Source organism: Pongo pygmaeus, chromosome 1 (assembly GCF_028885625.2).
Source record: "Pongo pygmaeus isolate AG05252 chromosome 1, NHGRI_mPonPyg2-v2.0_pri, whole genome shotgun sequence".
NCBI lineage: Eukaryota > Metazoa > Chordata > Mammalia > Primates > Hominidae > Pongo > Pongo pygmaeus.
This window is the reverse complement of record NC_072373.2, coordinates 99,842,576-99,866,997: the sequence shown is the minus strand read 5'-3', so window position 1 is coordinate 99,866,997 and position 24,422 is coordinate 99,842,576. Positions and strand designations below refer to the sequence as shown.

General features: G+C 45.6%; 1 pseudogene; it reads right to left on the bottom strand.

Moving 5' to 3' along the window:
* Positions 1 to 11,568: 11,568 nt before the first annotated feature.
* LOC129029738 (small nucleolar RNA SNORA40) lies at positions 11,569 to 11,649 on the bottom strand (annotated as a pseudogene).
* Positions 11,650 to 24,422: the final 12,773 nt, after the last annotated feature.

Here is a 24,422-nt window from a genome sequence, read left to right as displayed (position 1 = left end):
TTTGTATTTTTAATAGAGACGGGGTTTCACTATGTTGGCCAGGCTGGTCTCAAACTCCTGACCTTGTGATCCGCCCGCCTCAGCCTCCCAAAGTGCTGGGATTACAGATGTGAGCCACTGCGCCCAGCCAAGAAAAGATATTATTTCTGAGATACGGTCTCACTCTGTTGCCCAGGCAAGGGGCAGTGGCAGTGGCTTGATCATAGCTTATTGCAGCCTTGAACTCCTTGGCTCAAGTGATCCTCCTGCCTTGGCCTCCCAAGTAGCTGGGACTAAAAGCACACACTACCACACACAGGTAATTAAATTTTTTTTTTTTTTTTTTTTTTTTTGTAGAGACAGAGTCTTGCTTTGTTGCACAGGCTGGTCTTAAACTCCTGGGTTCAAGAGCTCTTCCCACATCAACCTCCCAAAGTGCTGGGATTATAGGCATGAGCCACCTCACCCACCCTATTATTATTATTAGTCCTCCCAACAACTCTTAAGAGAAACATATCATATTCTTATCCCCATTTTTTACACAAAAAGAAAATTAAATGTAGATGTGGGAATTTATAGCCAGCTTTTAATTGATGGCTAGCATTTGAATTCAAGTCTAATTGTAGAGCCCTTTCTTATCCAGGAAGACTATGTAACAGGAGAAAGGAGGACCATGTAGAACTCTGAGGAATACCAATGTTTAAGAGCTGGGCAGGAAAAGAGAAAGAAGAACCAGAGATGAATTGTTTAAGTATTAGTTTGTTGGGGCTGCCATAACAAAGTACCAAAGGCTAAGTGGCTTAAACAACAGAAATTTATTTCCTCACACTTCCGGAGGCCAGAAGTCCAAGGTCAAGGTACAAAGGTTGTTTCTTCTAGGGCCTCTTGTAAATGGCTGTATCTTGTCCAGTGCCCTTTTTTTTTTTTTTTTTTTGAGATGGAGTTTCACTCTTGTTACCCAGGCTGGGGTGCAATGGTGCAATCTCAGCTCACTTTAACCTCTGCCTCCCAGGTTCAAGCAATTCTCCTGCCTCAGCCTCCCAAGTACCTGGGATTACAGGCACATGCCCCCATGCCTGGCTAATTTTTGTATTTTTAGTAGATACAGGTTTTCACCATGTTGGCCAGGCTGGTCTCAAACTCCTGACCTCAGGTGATCCACCTGTCTCAGCCTCCCCAAGTGCTGGGATTACAGGCGTGAGCCACCGTGCCCGGCCAACCTTAGTTACTTCTTTAAAACCCTTTCTCCAAATGCAATCCCAGACTGAGGTACTGGGGGTTAGGACTTCAACACAGGAATCTTGGGTAGGGAGAAGGGAGGCAAAATTCAGTCCCTAACACTCTATGATATGTTTTCATGGCACCCTTTATTTTCCTTCACAGTATATATTATATATACATACACGTACACACATAGACATAGTATATATGTAATTATTTCTTTAGTTATTTGTTGAATTACTGTATCTACATTTCTAGAAATTGTTCCTTTAAAAATCTTTTTTTTTTTGACAGATTCTTGCTCTGTCACCCAGGCTGCAATGTAATGGCATGATCTCGGCTCACTGCAACCTCTGCTTCCCGAGTTCAAGCAACTCTCCTGCCTTAGCCTCCCGAGTAGCTGGGATTACAGGCATGTGCCATCATGCCCAGCTGATTTTTTTTTTTTTTTTTTTGTATTTGTATTAGAGACGGGGTTTCACTGTGTTAGCCAGGATGGTCTTGATCTCCTGACCTCGTGATCCTCCCACCTCAGCCTCCCAAAGTGCTGGGATTACAGGCGTGAGCCACCGCGCCTGGCCGATTTTTGTATTTTTAGTAGAGACGGGGTTTCACCATGTTGGCCAGGCTAGTCTTGAACTCCTGACCTCCTGATTTGCCTGCCTTGGCCTCCCAAAGTGCTGGGATTACAGGTGTGAGCCACCGCACCTGGCCTGTTTTTTTTTTTTTAAACCAAGCAATGGTTATGGAAGTCTTGTCATTTTTAGTCATTTATTCCCTAGTGATACATTATTTTTTCTGTCCGGTGCTTGAATCAGGCTTTTATATATATTAAACATACTTCTTTTTTGTTTTGTTTTGAGATGGAGTCTTGCTCTGTCACCCAGACTGGAGTGCAGTGGTATGATCTTGGTTCAGTGCGACCTCCGCCTCCCAGGTTCAAGTGATTCTCCTGCCTCAGCCTCTCAGGTAGCCAGGACTACAGGCACGTGCTACCATGCCCAGTTAATTTTTGTATTTTCAGTAGACACGGGGTTTCACCATATTGGCCAGGCTGGTCTTCAACTCCTGACCTCAGGTGATCCACGCACCTCCGGTCTCCCACAGTGCTGGGATTACAGGTGTGAGCCACCGCTCCTGGCAAACATACTTCTCTATATGCAGCAATATAATTCTAATATCCAAAGTCTCTGTGGGCGTAATTCTGCTATTTATGATTTCTGCTCATTCTCATTCATGGTTGCCTACTTCCTGTTGCTTTGTGTTTGTGGGATTTTTATTAGTGAACACATATTCAAAGGAACTTAACAATAGGGATTTCTTTTTCCTTATAGTTTACCATCTGAACTCCAGGGATTTTTTTTAGGTTTGCCTTGAAGGTGACTTTCTCCAGAGAGGATTTGTATTTCGTTCTCTGCAGTGCCTGACAATTAGATTACTATCACCCTGTAACTACTTTAAAATAAATTCTGGGCTTGGTTGGGCTTGGTGGCTCGTGCCTGTAATTCCAGCACTTTGGAAGGCCCAGGTGGGCAGATCACTTGAGGTCATGAGTTTGAGACCAGCCTGGCCAACATGGCGAAACCGGTCTCAACTAAAAATACAAAAATTAGTCGGGCATCGTGGTGGGTGCCCGTAATCCCAGCTACTCGGGAGGCTGAGGCAGGAGAATGGCATGAACCCGGGAGGCAGAGGTTGCAGTGAGCCAAGATCATACCATTGCACTCCAGCCTGGGCAACAGACGGAGACTCCATCTCAGTAAGTAAGTAAGTAAGTAAGTAAGCAAGTAAATAAATAAATAAATGAAATTCTGGGCTTGAAGTGTTTCTGTCTATTCAGGTAGTATAAACTTAGACTATAAACTCATGAAGACTAGCCTGTGAATACCCAGGGGAGGTCTTCACAATCCCTGACTTCCACCCCTGATTCAGAGCCAAGATTGCGGTAGGGACATTTCCTTGCTGTCTCTTTTTTCAAGATGGGTATTTACTGGTTTACCCTTTCTTTTTCTTTTTTTTTTTTTTTGAGACGGAGTCTCGCTTTGTCGCCCAGGCTGCAGTGCAGTGGTGCGATCTCGGCTCACTGCAAGCTCCGCCTCCCAGGTTCATGCCATTCTCCTGCCTCAGCCTCCCGAGTAGCTGGGAGTACAGGCACCTGCCACCACGCCGGGCTAATTTTTTGTATTTTTAGTAGAGACGGGGTTTCACTGTGTTAGCCAGGATGGTTTCGATCTCCTGACCTTGTGATCCACCCGCCTCGGCCTCCCAAAGTGCTGGGATTACAGGTGTGAGCCACCGCGCCCGGCCTGGTTTACCCTTTCATTGACAGCGGAGCCTGTGCCCACTGCATTAAAGTTGAAGCTCATTAAAGTTGAAGCTCTGTCACTGGGGATTTGGCACATTCCCCTAGAGCTGTCGCCAGTTCCAGCCATATGTGTCTTGAATTCATGCTTTTTGCTTTTTATATTCAAGCTGGTGGTTTTAGGTGTTATATTTATTTATTTTTTGATACGGAGTCTTGCTCTGTCGCCTAGGCTGGAGTGCAGTGGCGCGATCTTGGCTCACTGCAAGATCCACCTCCCGGGTTCACGCCATTCCCCTGCCTCAGCCTCCCGAGTAGCTGGGACTACAGGCGCCCACCACCATGCCCGGCTAATTTTTTTGTATTTTTGGTAGAGACGGGGTTTCACCATGTTAGCCAGGATGATCTGGATCTCCTGACCTCGTGATCTGCCTGCCTCGGCCTCCCAAAGTGCTGGGATTACAGGCATGAGCCATCACATCCGGCCTGGTTTTGGGTGTTTTATAGTAGAATAATTATTCAGAGTGTCTAGTCTGTTATATTGCTGGAAATGGAAGTCTGATTCTTTGGTGAATGTTTATACCTCCACCGTTAGTTCTATGAGAACAGAAGCTTGGTTTATCTTGCTCACTGTATGTGTGTATATATATATATGTGTGTGTGTGTTTGTGTGTGTGTGTGTGTGTGTATATATGCGTATATATATACATATATACGCATATATACATATATACGCGTATATATACATATATACGCACATATATACATATATATGCATATCTATATATATATGCATATATCTATATATATACATATATATATAGTTTTTTTTTGACACGAAGTCTCGCTCTGTCACCCGGGCTGGAGTGCAGCAGCGTGATCTCGGCTCACTGCAACCTCTACCTCCTGGGTTCAAGTGATTCTCCTGCCTCAGCCTCCTGAGTAGCTGGGATTACAGGCACCCACCATAATGCCCAGCTAATTTTTGTATTTTAGTAGAGACAGCGTTTCACCATGTTGGCCAGGCTGGTCTTGAACTCCTGACCTCAAGTGATCTGCCCACCTCAGCCTCCCAAAGTGCTGGGATTACAGGCATGAGCCACCGTGCCTGGCCTCACCACTCTTTTTCTGGCACCTGGCCCTGTGACTGGTTTTGTGGAAGACAATTTTTCGATGGATCTTCTGGGGGCAGGGGTGCAGGAGGTGGCAATGGTATTGGGATGAAACTGTTCCATCAGATCATCAGGCATTAGATTCTCATAAGGAGGATGAAACCCAAATCCCTTGCATGCATAGTTCATGTAGGGTTTGCAATCCTATGAGAATCTAATGTCTGCTAATCTGACAGGAGGCGGAGCTCAGGCCGTGATGCTCACTTGCCAGTCACTCATCTCCTGCTGTGCAGCCCGGTTCTTAACAGGCCATGAACTGGTGCTGGTCTGCAGCCCAGGGTTTGGGGACCCCTGTCTCATTGAGTATATGAAATTGAGAAGAAAATCAGGAGTTCCTAAAAGGACAAGAGAGGAAAAAAATTCAGATAAGGACTGAAAATAGGCTATTGTATTTGGCAATTAGGCATTTTGAGAATAGATGTAGTAAAGTCATAAGGATAAAAGCTTAATTTCAGTGGGTTGACAGAAGTGAAGAAGGTATAGAAAATAAAACTCCCGGCCGGGCGCGGTGGCTCACGCCTGTAATTCCAGCACTTTGGGAGGCCGAGGCAGGCAGATCATCAGGTCAGGAGATACAGACCATCTTGGCTAACACGGTGAAACCCCATCTCCACTAAAAAATACAAAAAAATTAGCGGGGCATGGTGGCGGGCACCTGTAGTACCAGCTACTCGGAAGGCTGAGGCAGGAGAATGGCGTGAACCCAAGAGGCGGAGCTTGCAGTGAGCCGAGATCACGCCACTGCACTCCAGCCTGGGTGACGGAGCGAGACTCCGTCTCAAAGAAAAAAAAGGAAGAAAATAAAACTTCCAGGCCTGATGCGGTGGCTCACGCCTGTAATTCCAGCACTTTGGGAGGCTGAGACGGGCTGATCACCTGAGGTCAGGAGTTCAAGACCAGCTTGACCTATATGGAGAAACCCCATCTCTACTAAAAATACAAAATTAGCCGGGCATGGTGGTGCATGCCTGTAATCCCAGCCACTCAGGAGGCTGAGGCAGGAGAATCGCTTGAGCCTGGGAGATGGAGGTTGTGGTGAGCCGAGGTCGTGCCATTGCACTCCAGCCTGGGCAACAAGAGTGAAACTCTGTCTCAAAATAATAATAATAATAATAATAATAATAATAAATAAAATAAAATGAAAATAAAACTTCTGGCCAGGCATGGTGGCTCACGCCTGTAATCCCAGCACTTTAGGAGGCTGAGGTGGGCGGATCACGAGGTCAAGAGATCGAGACCATCCTGACCAACACAGTGAAACCCCGTCTCTACTAAAAATACAAAAATTAGCTGGGCGTGGTGGTGCGCGCTTGTAGTCCCAGCTACTCAGGAGGCAAAGGCAGGAGAATTGCTTGAACCCGGGAGGCGGAGGTTGCAGTGAGCCGAGATTGCGCCACTGCACTCCAGCCTGTTGACAGAGTGAGACTCCATCTCAAAAGAAAATAAAACTTTTTTTTCAAGAAATGTGAGAGTGAAGAGAAAGCAGAAGGGTGGTTGGGTTGAAGAAAGATTATCTAGAAGGAGGGAATCAAACATATTTGTAAGTTAAAGAGAATGACCATGCAGAATAAAATACATTATAAAAGTGAGAAAGGATAAGTGTTAGGGTGCAGTATTTCAGAAGAGACAGATGGGTGGGTAAAGGTCTGAGTTATAAGGCCTTTGTAAGGAGATCCTCTTCTTCAGCCAGGCAGGAAGATACATACAGATGGGTGCCCTCATAGTTTAGAGGTCAAAAGGAGGAATGTGGCTGGGCACAGTGGCTCATGTGTGTAATCCTAGTACTTTGGGAGGCTGAGACGGGAAGATCCCTCGAGCCCAGGAGACCAGCCTGGGCAACATAGTGAGACCCCGTCTCTAAAAAAACATTAAAAAAAAATAGCCAAGTGTGGCGATGTGCACCTGTGGTCCCAGCTCCTCAGAGGCTGAGGTGGGAGGATTGCTGGAGCCTGGGAAGTTGAACCTGCAGTGAGCTGTGATGGCGCCACTGTACTCCATCTTGGGTGACAGAGTGAGACCTGGTCTGGCGGAAAAAAAGAGAGAAAAAGAAGAGAGAGAGAGAAAAGAGAGAGAGAGAGAAAGAAGGAAAGAAGAGATTGAGAGAGAGAGAGAAAGAGCAATTTGGGAGGTCGAGATGGGTGGATCACCTCAGGTCACGAGTTGGAGACCAGCCTGGCCAACATGGCAAAACCCTTTCTCTACTAAAAACACAAAAACTAGCCGGGCGTGGTGGCGGGTGCCTGTAATCACAGCTACTCCGGAGGCTGAGGCAGGAGAATCGCTTGAACCCAGGAGGTGGAGGTTGCAGTGAACTGAGATCGTGCCACTGCACTCCAGCCTAGGTGACAGAGCGAGGAAAAAAAAGAAGAGAAGGGAGGGGAGGGGGAGGGAGGGAGAGGGGAGGGAGGGAGAGGGGAGGGAGTAGGGAGGGAGGAAGGAGGGGAGGGAGTAGGGAGGGGGGAAGGAGGGGAGGGGAGGGGAGGGGGGGAAGAGGCCAGGTGTGCTGGTTCATGCCTGTAATCTCAGTGCTTTGGGAGGCCAAGGCAGGTGGATCATTTGAAACCCTGTCTCTACTAAAATACAAAAATAATTAGCCAGATGTGGTGGCGGGTGCCTGTAATCCCAGCTACCAGGGAGGCTGAGGCAGGATAATCGCTTGAACTTGGGAGGCAGAGGTTGCAGGAAGCTGAGATTGTGCCTCTGTACTACTCCAGCCTGGGGGAGAGGAGGGGAGGGGAGGGGAGGGGAGGGGAGGGGGAAAAGGAAAAGGAAAGGGAAGAACGCTGGGGAATGCGGCACTGGTTTATTATCCTTTTGAGGTCGACTGTAAGGTGGTCTACAAAAGGCAGAGGCTGGGACTAGAAAGAGGTGCTTAAGGAGAGCAGCTGTGAGAAATTGACAAGGCATTTGGCTCCCCATGAGGACTGCCAAGTTAAGGCTGGAAACCACATACTGGTACCAGTTCCGACTCATGATTAACTAATGCTCTCCTATAAAACAGAAGCCAACACTCAGAACGGGAGAAAACACGTCTGTGTCCTCAATACCTAGAACAACTGTTGGCATATCAACAGGCCCTCAATAAATATTTCTTGAATGAGCAAATAAACATAAAGGTTACATTGATCTAGAACTGGGGAGGGGTGAGGTGGTTGGGACCAAAGAACAAAAGACAAAGGTAACTGAGGGTGTGGTAAAAGTGTCTTGAGATCATTGTCCATGAAGTCCAAGGTGGATAAGGAAAGAAGTGAAGCCAGAAAGGATGTGGTAGATTGGAACTGTAGTTGACCCAAACTAGGTGATACAAAATTGAAGAATGAATGACAATTTATAGGTGTTTAGAAAATTTGTGGGTTCTGAAATGAAAGAAGCAGATCTTTAGAGGAAATGACTCAGATGACATAAGCCCAAGAAATGGGTAGAAAACTTGTTTACTATTAAATTAAAATTTTTCTCCTTTTGGGATGGGCGCGGTGGCTCACACCTACAATCCCAGCACTTTGGGAGGCCGAGATGGGCAGATCACCTGAGGTTGGGAGTTCAAGACCAGCCTGACCAACATGGAGAAACCCCATCTCTACTAAAAATACAAAATTAGCTGGGCGTGGTGACGCATGCCTGTAATCTCAGCTACTAAGGAGGCTGAGTCAGGAAAATTGCTTGAACCTGGGAGGCAGAGGTTGTGGTGAGCCGAGATCGTACCATTGCATTCCAGCCTGGGCAACAAGAGCAAAACGCTGTTTCAAAGAAAAAAAAAATTTTTTTTTCTCCTTTTGGCTTGAGACACAGAACTCAGATCTCTCTTCTGTGAAGTCTATGGGGCCTGCAGCTGCACGTTCCAGTTGAACTAGGCTCCCAGTTACTATTGGCTGAGCAGGCAATGCAAACAATACTCAGAATCCTATTAACTAACAATGGATTAATATTAAATTAGAAATGTCTACTGCATACTGTTCTGAGTGCTGTCCTATTCAATGTTTGTACAAATGGTTTAGTTAAGAACGTTGATGACAGAGTATCACATTTGTAGACATCAATAATCTGGTAGAGATAATATGTTGGATAGCAGAATCAGAATATAAAGAGATCTTGGCAGGCAGGACCAAATCTAACGAGGTAGGTTTTTTTTGTTTTGTTTTGTTTTTTCATTTTTTAGAGACAGGGTCTCTATATGCTGGAGCACAGCTGCTATTCACAGGTGCATTCATAGCACACTACAGCCTTAAAACTCCTGGCCTCAGATGATCCTCTCACGTTAGCCTCTGAAGTAGCTAGGACTATAGGCATACCCCACTGCATCTAGCTAAGATGCAGTTTAAATGGGTCAAATGCAAAGTTCAATGCAAAGGTTAAAAAAAAATAAAGTGGCCGGGCGCGGTGGCTCACGCCTGTAATCCCAGCACTTTGGGAGGCCGAGGCGGGTGGATCGCCTGAGGTCGGGAGTTTGAGACCAGCCTGACCAATATGGAGAAAACCTGTCTCGACTGAAAATACAAAATTAGCTGGGCATGGTGGTGCATGCCTGTAATCCCAGCTACTCAGGAGGCTGAGGCAGGAGAATTGCTTGAACCTGGGAGGCAGAGGTTGCAGTGGGCCAAGATCGTGCCATTGCACTCCAGTCTGGGCAACAAGAGTGAAACTCTGTCTCAATAACTAACTAACTAAATAAATAAATAAAAATAAAGTGTCAGGGCATGGTGGCTTACACCTATTATCCAAGCACTTTGGGACACTGAGACAGGAGAATCAATTGCGTTCGGGATTTTTTTTTTTTTTTTTTTCTGAGATGGAGTCAGTCTCTGTCGCCCAAGCTGGAGAGCAGTGATGCGATCTCGGCTCACTGCAACCTCCACCTCCTGGGGTCAAGCGATTCACCTGAGGCCAGGATCTTGAGATGTTGTGTGCCTGTAGTCCTAGCTACTTGAGAGAGACTAAGGTGGGAGGATCTTTTGAGCCTAGGAGTTCAAGGCTACAGTGAGCTATGATCTCACCCATGTATACCAGCCTGCGTGACAGAGCAAGATCCTGTCTCTAAAAAATAACCTAGGAGAGACAACAAAAATATGGGCAAAATAAGCAGTTAAAATGGAGGACAATACAAATGGTATATACATACATGCCCATACACATATACCCATAATCTCTACACATGCATGTATGTATATGCGTGTATGTATAACTTTTGCTTATCTTTCATGCTGGCAAAAATGTAAATGACTAGGCCAGGCGCGGTGGCTCATGCCTGTAATCCCTGTACTTTGGGAGGCCGAGGCAGGCGGATCATCTGGGGTCAGGAGTTCGAGACCAGCCTGGATAACATACAGTGAAACCTCGTCTCTACTAAAAAATACAAAAATTAGCCAGGCATGGTGGCGTGCACCTGTAATCTCAGCTACTCAGGAGGCTGAGGCAGGAGAATTGCTTGAAGCCAGGAGGTGGAGGTTGCAGTGAGCCAAGATCATGCCATTGTAGTCCAGCCTGGGTGACAGAGTGAGATTCTGTCTCTAAAAAAAAAAAATAATAATAATAATAATAATAACAAATTAAATGACCACTCATATCTAATATCAAGTATTAGTGGGCAAATGGCCTATGGCAGTCTTACAAGGTTGGTGGGAATATAAATCAATTTAGGGCAATCTGTAAGTACATATTACAATTTTTTTTCAACAGTGTAAAGAGGTTTTTTTTTTGTTTTTTGAGATGGGTTCTTGCTCTGTTGCCAGGCTGGAGTGCAATGCCATGATCTTGGCTCACTGCAACCTCCGCCTCCTGGGTTCAAGAGATTCTCCTGCCTCAGCCTCCCAAGCAGCTGGGACTACAGGCGCCTGCCACCACGCCCAGCTAATTTTTGTATTTGTAGTAGAGACAGGGTTTCACCATGTTGACCAGGATGGTTTCGATCTCTTGACCTTGTGATCTGCCCGCCTTGGCCTCCCAAAGTGCTGGGATTACAGACATGAGCCACTGCGCCCGGCTGTAAATAGTTTTTAAATTGTGTATATGTAACATTAGACAAAATTATTTAAAGTAAATAAATTTTTATTCAAGGAATTCCATGTTGTGATTTCTTCCACTGTCCATCAAGGTCACTTTAGATCCTCTAAAGAGCTGGAGTCAAAACATTTATCTTCAAGTTAGCCTTTTTAATGAAACTGATCCAGTTGTCCTGTCAGCCCATAATTACTTTGGCTTCCTGTCATCTCCTTTTAATATGGATATACTGATGAAGACTTCAAAATTCACCAAGAATCTTTGGGATCTAATTTCTTCAACCAATTTACTTTAGGGTCCTTTATACTGTAGGTGATGGGGATCTGCCAGGTTATCAATTTGACACCTTAAGCGATCACACTCAAGAATAGTACAGATGTGTGGAATATGCCAATACCTTTAACTCCAGACATCATGTTCTCAAGATAAAAGCTTTTAAAACAAAAAGCCATCGTATGTATCGTCAACATGAAATTGGAATGCAAAATTAATACTGCTAAGGATTTCCCTCATATCCCATGCTGTTTAACTATCTATTCTACAGTCCTAGAATCAATCTTTTTTTATTAAGAGACAAGGTCTTTGTTATGAAGGCTGGAGTAGAGTGGTGCCATCAAAGCTCAGTGCAGCCTCCAACTCCTGGGCTCAATGCTTTTGCCTCAGCCTCCCCTTCCTGAGTAGCTGCAACTACAGGCACACGCCCCAATACCCAGCTAATTTTTAAATTTTTGTGGAGATGAGGTGTTTGTTACTTTCTTGCCCAGGCTGGTCTTGAACTCCTGGTTTCAAGTAATACACCCACCTCAGTGTGGGGATTGCAGACTTGAGCCACTGCGCCTGGCCTGGAACCAACCTTTATGGCTATCAATACTCCCATCAGTTAACTGTCTCAGGTATCATAATATCCCTTCTTATATGTATCAAAACCCATACTGAACAATGAGTTCTGGGTTGCAAAAAGTACATATTAAAATTTTAAATGCCGGGCGCAGTGGCTCACACCTGTAATCCCAGAACTTTGGGAGGCCGAGGAGGGCAGATCCACGAGGTCAGGAATTTGAGACAGCCTGGCCAATATGGTGAAACTCCGTCTGTATTAAAAATACAAAAATTAGCTGGGTGTGGTGGCACGCGCCTGTAGGCCCAGCTACTCGGAGGCTGAGGCAGAAGAATCACTTGAATCCGGGAGGCGGAGGTTGCATTGAGCCAAGATTGAGTCACTGTACTCCAGCCTGGGCAACAGAGCAAGACTCCATCCCTTTAAAAAGAAAAAAAAATTTTAAATGTGCATACCCTGTGACTTAGCAACTTTCAATATTTACCCTAGAGAGGCCAGGTGCAGTGGCTTATGCCTGTAATCCCAGCACTCTGGGAGGCCGAGGTGAGGTGGATTACCTGAGGTCAGGAGTTCGAGACCAGCCTGGCCAACATGATGAAACCCCGTCTCTACAAAAAATTAAAAAATTAGTCAGGCGTGGTGTTGCATGCCTGTAATCCCAGCTACTCGGGAGGCTGAGGCAGGAGAATCGCTTGAACCCGGGAGGTTGAGGTAGCAATGAGCCGAGATTGTGCCATTGCACTCCAGCCTGGGTGATAAGAGCAAAACTTTGCCTAAAATAAAATAAAACAATATTTTATATATATATATATTTATATTTATATATTTATATTTATATATATTTATATTTTACTATAGAGAAATACTCCCATATAGCACTAAGAGGCATAAAGAATTTTCACTGAAACATTGTAATAGCAAACAATTGGAAACAATCTATATGTCCAACAACAGAATGGTTAAGTAAACTGTGATACATTCATACTATAGGATACAATATAACAGTTCTTATGAATGAGACATCTTTATACGTATTGAGATGCAAGTTCTCTGAAACATGTTAAGCATAAAAAGAAGATCTGGAATAATACAAACCATGTGATACTTTTTTTTTTTTTTGAGACAGGGTCTGGCTCTATTGCCCAGGCTGGAATCCAGTGGCACTATCATGGCTCATTGCAGCCTTGACCTCCAGGGCTCAAGCAATCTTCCCACCTCAGCCTCCCTGTAGCTGGGACTACAAGTGTGTGCCACCACACCTGGCTATTTTTTAGTTTTTGTAGACACAAAACTATGTTACCCAGGATGGTCTCAAACTCCTGGCCTCGAGTGATTTTCCTGCCTTAGCCTCCCAAAGTGCTGGGATTACAGGTGTGAGGCACTATGCCTGGTCCATTTATGTTTTAAAAGTCTCATATAACTAGCCAGGTGTGGTGGCTCATGCCTATAATCTCAGCACTTTGGGAGGCCAAGGCAGGCAGATTGCTTGAGTCCAGGAATTCAAGATCAGCCTGGGCAACATGGCAAAACTCTGTCTCTACAAAAAATGTACAAAAATTATCCAGGCGTGGTGGCATGTGCCTGTAGTCCCAGCTACTCTGGAGGCCAAAGTGGGAGGACTGCTTGGTCCGGGAGGCAGAGGGTGCAATGATCCAAGATCACATCACTAAACTCCAGTCTGGGCAACAGAGTGAGACCATCTAAAAAAAAAAAAGTCTCATTTATTTCTACATGTAAATATATAGAAAAAGGGCTGGAAGGATATATAATCAATATTAAACAGTGTTTATCTCTGGAAGGAAAGGACCAGGACTTGGAATAATGGCAAGGAAGCCTTGTTTGTAGTTTTTTTTTTTTTTTGTCGTTTTTGAGGAGTCTCACTCTATCGCCCAGGCTGGAGTGCAGTGGTGTCATCTCAGCTCACTGCACCTCCGCCTCTCCGCCTCCCAGGTTTAATCGATTCTCCTGCCTCAGCCTCCTGAGTAGCTAGGATTACAGGTGTCTGCCACCACGGCCAGATAATTTTTGTATTCTTTTTTTTTTTTTTTTTTTTTTTTTTTTTTAGTAGAGACAGGGTTTCACCATGTTAGCCAGGCCGGTCTCAAACTTCTGACCTCAAGTGATCGGCCGGCCTCAGCCTCCCAAAGTGCTGGGATTACAGGCATGAGTCACCATGCCCGGCTTTTTTTGTTGTTGTTGTTTTTGTTTTTGAGTTGGAGTCCTGCTCTGTCATCCAGGCTGAAGTGCAGTGGCACGATCTCGGCTCACTGCAACCTCCACCTCCTGGGTTCAAGCCATTCTCTCGCCTCAGCCTGCCGAGTAGCTGGGACTATAGGAGTACACCATGCCCAGCTAATTTTTTGTATTTTAGTATAGATGGGGTTTCACTATGTTGCCCAGGCTGGTCTCAAACTCCTAAGCTCAGGCAATCCGCCCACCTTGGCCTCCTAAAGTGCTAGGACTACAGGCGTGAGCCACCACGTCCAACCTGTAGTTTTGTTTTGTTATTTTTTTGAATGAAGGTTTTTAATGTTATATGTTGTATAAAATTAATGCATTAATTTATTATTATGAAATCAAAACAACCCTACCTTACCCCGAAAATAACACCTGTAGGTTTTTGTCAGTTGTCAAATGGGCATCTTTCTATGTTGCCCAGGCCGGTTTCAAACTCTTGGAGCTCAAGCTATCTTCTGCCTCAGCCTCTCGAATAGCTAAGACTACAGGTGTGCACCACCATGTCCAGCTTAGGTGTCAGTTTGATATGAGTCAGTAGCATAAGTAGTAAAGAAAACCTAAGGGGGCCTTGGGCTCTCTTACGGTCCAGGTCTACAAGCACGCAGGTAATGGTTTAGTTCTATTTGGCTTGGTGAGGCCACATCTGGACCAAAGTTAGACAGGCACACTGACACATTTGAGCTCATCCAGAGAGTAGACAAGGTGATGCCAGGAGTCCACACTATGTCAAGGAGGACTAGCTAAAGGGAGGGAGAATGTTTAGGCTAGTAGATGTAGAAAGAGGTGGTCCTCAAACTCTTGACGTTTTCATGAGGGTGAAGATAGTAGATTTCAAGATACTGGAGTTATTCAAGAGACTAAATGTTCACTTTCCAGGGATACTGTGAAAAAGATTCACTGAGGAGGCATTCGTGGGAACTAGATTTTTTTTTTTTTTTTTTTTTTTTTTTTGTAAGAGACAGGGTTCTGCTATGTTACCCAGGCTGGTCTCTAACTCCTAAACTCAAGAGATCCGCTTGCCTCAGCCTGCCAAAGTGATGGGATTACAGGGTGAGCCACGTGTCTGGCCTGGAACTAGATGATCTTAAAGTTAGTTTCCAACTAACTTTATTTCAATGTATTTCAAGTTTCCTTGGCTTCAACCAGATTTACTGAAATTTAAGTCCTTAAAACTGTCTTTTGTTTTATTATAGAGAGGATATTAACCAGGTTACACACTACAATCCGGAAGGAATAATCTCAATAACATGAGTGCCAATTAAGTGCCTCAGAGAATACAAAGATGACTATAACTGGAATGTTTAACAAGTACCAACTGAAGAAATGTAATGAAAGTTAAAGTTTAATTTGTTTTCCCCTGTCTCTGCACAATTTATTTCAGTGGGAGAGGTTTTCCTCAGATGTGGATCACCTTTAGGTAACAGTCTTTGCAATCACTTTAAGTAGCAAAACATACTCTTGGTTCAGAAATATATTAACACATCAGTTTTCATCATAGGTAAGAATCTGTCTACTCCACAGCTAGGGTCAACAGAGCCAGCCAGCTCGCCTCTGTGAAAGAGGGGTAGTTGGCTTCTCTCCTTTTGCTACACTGATATTTCTAGGAATGGGGCAGAATGAAGAGGAAGGGTTATTAGTGGCTTCATGCTGTCTAGGCCTGGCTGATGTTAAGAATTATCTCATGAGCATTTGTATGGCTCCATCAGAGGCTTCCCTGGGGGCGCTTTCCAAAGGCAGTGGCAACTTCTTGAAGTGAGGTGATGTATTCTATTTCTATAGCCACCACTCTCTCATTATCCTTTTGTTTTCCAGTGTTTTTTCCACTTGAAGAGCCCCATTATGCATCCAGGCAGTTCTCTTGAGTAGGATTTAAACTGGCTCCACACATATTCCACAGGATTCATGTATATCTGACCCTTTATCAGAAGCCAGTGTGGTGACTTCCAGGATGTGACTCTCTACTTTGTTACATCAGGCTCTGTTGTTAGTCAGCCTTTGCCTTGAAATTCCTCTACCGTGAGTCATACACAGTCTAATGATTATCCCTTACCCAAGGACAAATACAAAATGTTTCAGTGGTCTTGAAGCCACTGTCTCTAGGATTGAGAAGATAGAATTACTCTTCACCTCACCTCTTTTTTTTTTTTTGGGATGGAGTTTTGCTCCCCTTGCCCAGGCTGGACTACAGTGGTGCGATCTCAGCTCACTGCAACCTCCACCTCCCGGGTTCAAGCGATTCTCCTGCCTCAGCCTCCTGAGTAGCCGGGACTACAGGCACCCGTCACCGCGCCTGGCTAATTTTTTTGTATTTTTAGTAGAGACGGGGTTTCACCATGTTAGCCAGGCTAGTCTCGAACTCCTAACCTCAGGTGACCCGCCCACCTCAGCTTCCCAAAGTGCTGGGATTACAGGCGTCAGCCACCTCGCCTGGCCCTTCCCCACCTCTTCTCTTTGGGACTGAATAGGGCTCACAGCATGGTAGTAGCTCTCTCCAAAGAAAGCTCTTTTATAAACCCAATCTCCGCTTTTTTGTTGTTTTTTTTTTTTTTTTTGAGACAGGGTCTCACTCTGTGGCCCAGGCTGAAGTGCAGTGGTATGATGATGGCTCATGGCAGCCTCAAACTCCTGGGCTCATGTGATCCTCCTGCCTCAGCCTCCTGAGTAGTAGCTGGGATTACAGGCATGCGCCACCATGCTTGGCTAATTTTATTTTTTTTTAGATGGATTACTCTTGCTCTGTCGCCCAGGCTGGAGTATACTGGTGCAATCTCAGTTCACTGCAACCTCCACCTCCCGAGTTCAAGTGATTCTCCTGCCTCAGCCTCCAGAGTAGCTGGGATTATAGGCGCCCACATCACACCCTGCTAATTTTTGTATTTTTAGTAAAAACGGGGTTTCACCATTTGGCCAGGCTGGTCTTGAACTCCTGATGACCTCAAGTGATCCGCCTGGCCTCAGCTTCCCAAAGTGCTGGGATTACAGGCATGAGCCTCTGCCCCTGCCTTTTTAATTTTTTTAAATTTTTTAATTTTTTAAAATTATTTATTTATTTTTTTTGAGACAGAGTCTTGCTCTGTCACCAGGCTGGAGTCCAGTGGTGTGATCTCGGTGCTCACTGCAATCTCTACCTCTCAGGTTCAAGCAATTTTCCTGCCTCAGCCTCTCGAGTAGCTGGGACTACAGGCACGTGCCACCATGCCCAGCTAATTTTTTGTATTTTTAGTAGAGACAGGGTTTCACCATGTTGACCAGGATGGTCTCGATCTCTTGACCTCGTGATCCGCCCGCCTCGGCCTCCCAAAGTGCTGGGATTACAGGCGTGAGCCACCGCGCCTGGCCTAATTTTTTAATTTTTTTGTGGAGACAAGGTCTCACCATGTAGCCCAGGTTGGTCTTGAACTAGCCTGAAGTGATCCTCCCGCCTCAGCCTCCCAAAGTGCTAGGATTACAGGAGTGAGCCACTGCATCTGGCCTTCTATTTTCACTTTTTATACTCTTGAAATGGGTGAGGGGGTTCAAGAGTTGTGCAACTGGTCCTTGGTTTCCTTTAAAATACTGCATTTACATCTGCTGTCTCCCTTTGGAGTTTCATATCTATTAGATCTTGATACCCCAGCTGAAACATCCAGTTTAAGATTTTGTTAAGTGTAAAACATAATCTCCTTTATCAATCCTGCTTTAAATCTTCCCTCATTCCTTATCTGAGGCTATGTGATTTAGTCACACCTCACAAGCCAAGCCCTAGGCCTAGGCCATCAAGTTGGTATGGCATGATCTGGTCATGCTCTTCTTTACTGATAAAGAAAACCAAGCTAAGGCCAAGGGCCCACTATAACAAACCTACTGCCCATGAGAGGGATAAATCAGGAGTCCCTCTTGGCTCTAAACCTAGTTCTCTATAAGGATGTACACAGAGCAAAGTGATTTGGTCAAGTAGCCATGGGCTTTGGAGTCTGTCATTTATCAAGTGGTCTTAGATGAATTATCTTTTCTCAGCTTCATTACAATTTTATAAAATAGGGCCAGGCACCGTGGCTCATGCCTGTGAGCATGAGCCTTTGGGAGGCTGAGGCAGGCAGATCACTTGAGGTCAGGAGTTCGACAGCTTGGCCAACATGGTGAAACTCCATCTCTACTAAAAATACAAAAATAAGCCAGGTGTGGTTACGGGTGCCCATAATCCCAGCTACTTGGGAGGCTGAGGCAGGAGAATTGTTTGAACCCGGGAGGTGGAGGTTGCAGTGAACCGAGATTGCACTACTGCACTCTAGCCTGGATGATAGAGCGAGACTCTGTCTCAAATTTAAAAAAAAAAAAAAAATTTATAAAATAGCCTCACCTTTCAATTTGAAATTTATTTATTTATTTTTTGAGACAGAGTTTCACTTTTGTCGCCTAGCCTAAAGTGCAATGCCACAATCTCAGCTCACGGCAACCTCCTGCCTCCTGGGTTCAAGCAATTCTCCTGCCTCAGCCTACCGAGTAGCTGGGATTACAGGTGTGCATCATCACCAGCTAATTTTTGTATTTTTAGTAGAGACAGGGTTTCACCACATTGGCCAGGCTGGTCTCAATCTCCTGACCTCAGGTGATCTACCCGCCTTGGCCTCCCAAAGTGCTGGGATTGTGGGCATGAGCCACTATGCCCAACCTGAAATTTATTTATTTATTTTTTAAAAGTCAGTCTCTGTAGAGACTCTCAAAAATTGCCAATGCCAACTATATTGTAAGTCATCACAGTGGGATATGTGAAAATTCTTTTTTTTTTTTTTGAGACATGGTCTCCATCACCCAGGCTGGAGTGCAGTGGCAAGATCACAGTTCACTGCAACCTCGACTTCACGGGCTCAAGTGATCCTTCCATGGCACGTGCCACCATGTCTGGCTAATTTTTTGTAAAGATGGGGTCTCTCGAAGTTGCCCAAGCTGGTCTCAAAACTCCTAGACTCAAGTGATCTGCCTGCCTTGGACTCCCAAAATGCTGGGATAACAGGTGTGAGCCACTGGGCCTGGCCCAACAGAAACCTTTTCTTTTTTTTTTTCTTTTGAGACAGAGTCTCAACTCTGGAGTCTCACTCTGTTGCCCAGGCTAGAGTGCAGTGGTGCAATCTTGGCTCACTGCAACCTCCACCTCCCAGGTTCAAGTGATTTTCCTGCCTCAGCCTCCCGAATAGCTGAGATTACAGGCGTGTGCCACCACACCCGGCTAATTTCTGTATTTTTAGTAGATGGGGTTTCGCTATGTTGGCTGTGCTGGTCTCGAACTCCTGACCTCAGGTGATCCACCCATCTTGGCCTCCCAAAGTATTGGGATTACAGGCATGAGCCACTGTGCCTGGCTTGAAACTTTTTTTTTTTTGGGAGAGAGTCTTGCTCTGTCGCCCAGGCTGGAGTGCAGTGGCGCAATCTCGGCTCACTGAAAGCTCTGCCTCCCGAGTTCACACCATTCTCCTGCCTCAGCCTCCCAAGTAGCTGGGACTAACAGGCGCCTGCCACCACACCCAGCTAATTTTTGTATTTTTACTAGAGATGGGATTTCACCGTGTTAGCCAGGATGGTCTCGATCTCCTGACCTCATGATCCGCCTGTCTCGGCCTCCCAAAGTGCTGGGATTATAGGCGTGAGCCACCATGCTTGGCCTGAAACGTTTTCAATTAGCAATAATTGTACATTGGACAAATCTCATTGGCTATGATACTGCCACTGCACAAAACTTAAAATTTTTTTTTTTTTTTTGAGACGGAGTCTTGCTCTGTCGCCCAGGCTGGAGTGCAGTGGCATGATCTCGGCTCACTACAAGCTCCGCCTCCGTGGTTCACGCCATTTTCCTGCTTCAGCCTCCAGAGTAGCTGGGACTACAGGCGCCTGACAGCATGCCCGGCTAATTTTTGTTGTATTTTTTAGTAGAGATGGGGTTTCACCATGTTAGCCAGGATGGTCTTGATCTCCTGACCTCGTGATCCACCCACCTCGGCCTCCCAAAGTGCCGGGATTACAGGCGTGAGCCACCGTGCCCAGCCAAAATTTAATTTTTAATTAAACAATTAATACATGAATATTTTCCTTGGAAAAAAGGAAAATATAGATAACACTAAAGTTCCTACGATTACCACTTCCAATCTCACTCCCCTAATTCTCTTCTGGAAGTAACCACAATTCTTTTTTTTGTTTTTTGAGACAGAGTCTCGCTCTGTTGCCGGGCTGGAGTGCAGTGGTACGATCTCAGCTCACTGCAACCTCCGCCTCTTGGGTTCAAGCGATTCTTGTGCCTCAGCCTCCCGAGTAGCTGGGATTAAGGCACATGCCACCACACCCAGCTAATTTTTGTATTTTTAGTAGAGACGGGGTTTCACCATGTTGGCCAGGATGGTTTCGATCTCCTGACCTCCTGATCCACCTGCCTCAGCTTCCCAAAGTGTTGGGATTACAGGCGTGAGTCAACGTGCCTGGCTGTAACAATTCTCAGTTTAGTAGTTATCCTTCCAGTTCTTTTTCAATTGATCTGTGTTTTTTAACCCATAAAAATAGGATAGTAGTATCTGTCTCACAGGAAAAGAACAGAAGTGAAATGCAAAGTGGGTAATGTTTTCCTTTTTCTCGTTCCGCAGAAACACAGCTGTACAGTACATTCAAGCTGAAGAAAAGAAAATCTTTTTTATTTCCAAGGGTGGAATTATCTGCCCTCTAATACCTTGTATTTTAAAATACAAGTTTTTTGTTTTCCAAAAAACTCAACAGACATCACACACAGATTTTACAGTAGGAACAAGCTCTAGCCTGGCACACAACACAGCCAGCCTCTTGGACAGGGGTCTGCCAGAGGAGGGTAGCAAAAGCCAAAAGCCCAGAAAGTATTCTGCTTCCTTTGTCCTCTTCCATTTTAGCCAGGCAAAGAGGATTCTGTGTCTTATATCTTCTGTTCCCTGTGGCATTCACTTCCAATTGCAGAAAGGAGGTCATATGACCAGATTCTTTCCTTAAACAGCTTTCCAGCTGAGTACAACAAAGACAAAACAAAGCAACCCTGCTCCTCCACAATTCTGCTCTTCCATCACTCTACATGGCAGGGGAAACTCTCACAATAGCTTTTTCCTACTGTCAGAGAGGAAGCATAAACCAAGATTTACAGAGGCACCACTGGTTGGTTCCCAGGTGCCCTAGAGTACGATTTTTATTTTATTTTACTTTATTTTTTTTTTTTGAGATGAGGTCTTATTATATTGCCCAGGCTGGTCTTGAACTCCTGGGCTCAACGAATCCTCCTGCCTCAGCCTCTGAGTAGCTGGGATTATAGGCACTCGCCTCCACACCTGGCTCTAGAATTTTATTTTAGCATAAAACCAAATTCCACTTTGCCAGCCATGATACAAGTTTCTTTTTGAGACGGAGTCTCACTCTGTCGCCCAGGCTGGAGTGCAGTGGCATGATCTCAGCTCACTGCAACCTCTGTCTTCCGGAATCAAGCAATTCTCCTGCCTCAGCCTCCCGAATAGCTGGGATTACAGGCGCCCACCACCATGCTAGACTGATTTTTTTATTTTTTAGTACAGACAGGGTTTCACCATGTTGGTCAGGCTGGTCTCGAACTCCTGACCTCAAGTAATCTACCTGCCTCGGCCTCCCAAAGTGCTGGTATTACAGGCGTGAGCCACCCTGCCCGGCCCCTCTTTTTGTATATCTAATTTAATTCTAACAAAAGCATATAAGGTTTTTAGTTTAGTTTTTGAGACAGGCTGTTGCCCAGGCTGGAGTGCAGTGGTGTAGATATGGCTTACTGCAGCCTTGACCTCCTGGGCTCAAGGGATCCTCCTGCTTCAGCCTCTGGTACAGCTGGGACCACAGTGCGTGCCACCACACCTGGCTAATTTTTAACGTTTTTCTTGTAGAGATGGGGTCTTACTTTGTAGCCTAGGCTGGTCTCAAACTCCTGGGCTCAAGTGATCCTCCCATCTTGGCCTCCCAAAATGCTGGGATTGTGGGCATGAGGCACCATGCCCAGCCCAGCCCATATACGTTTTTTTTTTTTTTTTTAAAGACAGAGTTTTGCTCTGTTGCCCAAGCTGGGGTGCAGTGGCACAATCTCAGCTCACTGCAACCTCTGCCTCCCGGGTTCAAGCGATTCTCCTGCCTCAGCCTCTCCAGTAGCTGGGATTACAGGTGCGCACCACCACGCCCAGCTAATTTTTGTATTTTTAGTAGAGACAGGTTTTCACCACATTGGCCAGGCTGGTCCTGAACTCCTGACCTCAAGTGATCCACCTGTCTTGGCCTCCCAAATTGCTGGGATTACATGCTTGAGCCACTGCACCTGGCCCCATATAAAGTTTTTATTGTCATTATTCCCACATGACAGATGAAGGGACTAAGGCTCAAAGGGTAAATAAGTCTGTTCTTAAACAGTGACTTCCTGAGACACAGGGGATGTTTAAGAACAGTACTGGTAGGTGGGAAGTGGCATTTCGGAGCAGGAGTGAGAAGCATGAAAATGTAGCAAGAATAGAAAAGGGTGGGGAAATAGCAAATTAAGAGGAAGAAAAATGCAGGTCCTAGCAAGAATTGCTACTCACCACTGCCAGAGTCTGGGCCATGTTCTAGGTGTGTATTTAAACAAATCTCCATAGCAACCATCTGGTTTCTGTTTTTCTATGACAACACGGGCTTGCATTTCTAAATACAGGCACTGGTGAGGACAAGTGTGGGCTGGGGAAGGGAAGTGGGACCGCTGAGTCAAGGGGAAATTGTGCAAAAAAGGCAAAGGTTCTCTTGGTATGCCCTCATCTATCCCCTTCCAGCACACCCTCAAGGAAGGGGTCTTTCCTTGATTCACAGCAGTCATTGCTAAGAGCTGAGCCTTGTACGTACTTTGTCTTTTGTTTTGGAGACAGAGTCTGGCTCTGTCACCCAGGCTGGAATGCGGTGGTGTGATCTTGGCTTACTGCAACCTCTTCCTCCGAAGTTCAAGCAATCCTCTTGCCTCAGCCTCCCGAGTAGCTGGGACTACAGGCGCCTGCCACCACTCGGTTAATTTTAAAATTTTTTGTAGAGACAATGTCTCACTGTATTGCCCAGCCTGGTCTCAAACTCCTGGGCTCAAGAATTCCTCCTGCCTCAGCCTCTCAAAATGCTGGCATTACAGGTGTGAGCCACTGTGGCCAGCCCATGATATCTTATTTTTACCAATTATGTAAATTCCTATCTAATTAGGGGATACCCTTGGTGCAAAAGGGGGAAGGGTAGATGCTTTTGCTTCTCATTTTCAACCCAGGTGGCACTTTTGGAGATACTGAGGGTAGAGAGAGGTTGGAGGATCTCATCTGATAAAGGTGTGGTAGCCCCAGAAAGAAAGGTGAGAAAAAGGCAGCTAGGCATGGGGATGCAGGAATAAGAATAGATACTGCCATGAGGACTAAATGGGCCCAGACCTGAGTTAAAAGAGCCCCCTACCCCCGTTTTTTTTTTGAGATGGAGCCTCTCTCTGTCGCCCAGGCTGGACTGCAGTGGCGCGATCTCGGCTCACTGCAAGCTCCACCTCCCGGGGTTCACGCCATTCTCCTGCCTCAGCCTGCCGAGTAGCTGGGACTACAGACGCTTGCCACCACGCCCGGCTAATTTTTGTATTTTTAGTAGAGATGGGGTTTCACCGTGTTAACCAGGATGGTCTCAATTTCCTGAACTCATGATCCTCCCGCCTCGGCCTCCCAAAGTGCTGGGATTACAACAAGAGCCCCTTTCTTAAGCACAGTGATTCTCAACCAGGCAACTCCAGGGGGCATTTGGCAATGTCTGGGGACTTTTCTGATTATTCTGACTAAGCAACTAATGGGTAGAGGACAAAGATGCTGTTAAACATCCTGAAATGCACAGGACAGTCCCTGCAACAAAGAATTACTTGGCCCAAAATGTCAGCAGTTCCAAGATTGAAAAACCTAAGTAAAGAGATGCTGGTCCTACAGGAAACGTCTCCTTTGTCCATTGCAAGAGCACCAGTGTGACAGATAAAACCATTTGAGGGGGGCCAGGCACGGTGGCTCACGCCTGTAATCCCAACACTTTGGGAGGCCAAGGTGGGTGGATCACCTGAGATCAGGAATTCGAGACCAGCCTTGCCAACATGATGAAACTCCGTTTCTATTAAAAATACAAAAAATTAGCCGGATGTGATGGCTACCTGGGAGGCTGAGGCAGGAGAATCGCTTGAATCCAGGAGGTGGAGGTTGCAGTGAGCCGAGATTGCGCCATTGCTCTCCAGCCTGGGAAACAAGAGCAAAACTCTGTCTAAAACAAACAAACAAAAAACTATTTGAGGGGGATATACCAGAGATGCCTGCTTGTTCCCCTGGGCCATGAGTCCCTCTCAGACTTTCAGACCAAGTATTTTTAGCTTACTTCTGACAAAAATAAATTCAAGCCAGAATCCAAATTTGCTGTGAAATCAGCTGGTTCTAGAGAATAGGGTTTTTTCCTATACCCTTCTTGGTATAGGCAAAACTGCCCCACAGAAGCTATGCAATCAGGCAAAGGGCATGCTCCTCTTGGCCTTAGTTTCACCATTTGTAAAATGAGTACACTGAACTCAGTGATCTCGAATGTCCCTTTAGTTCCAAAACTCTGTACTTTTGGACATTTAAGAAATATCCTGGGCTGTACAGTTTGGGTCTGTAGAAAAGGAAATGACTCA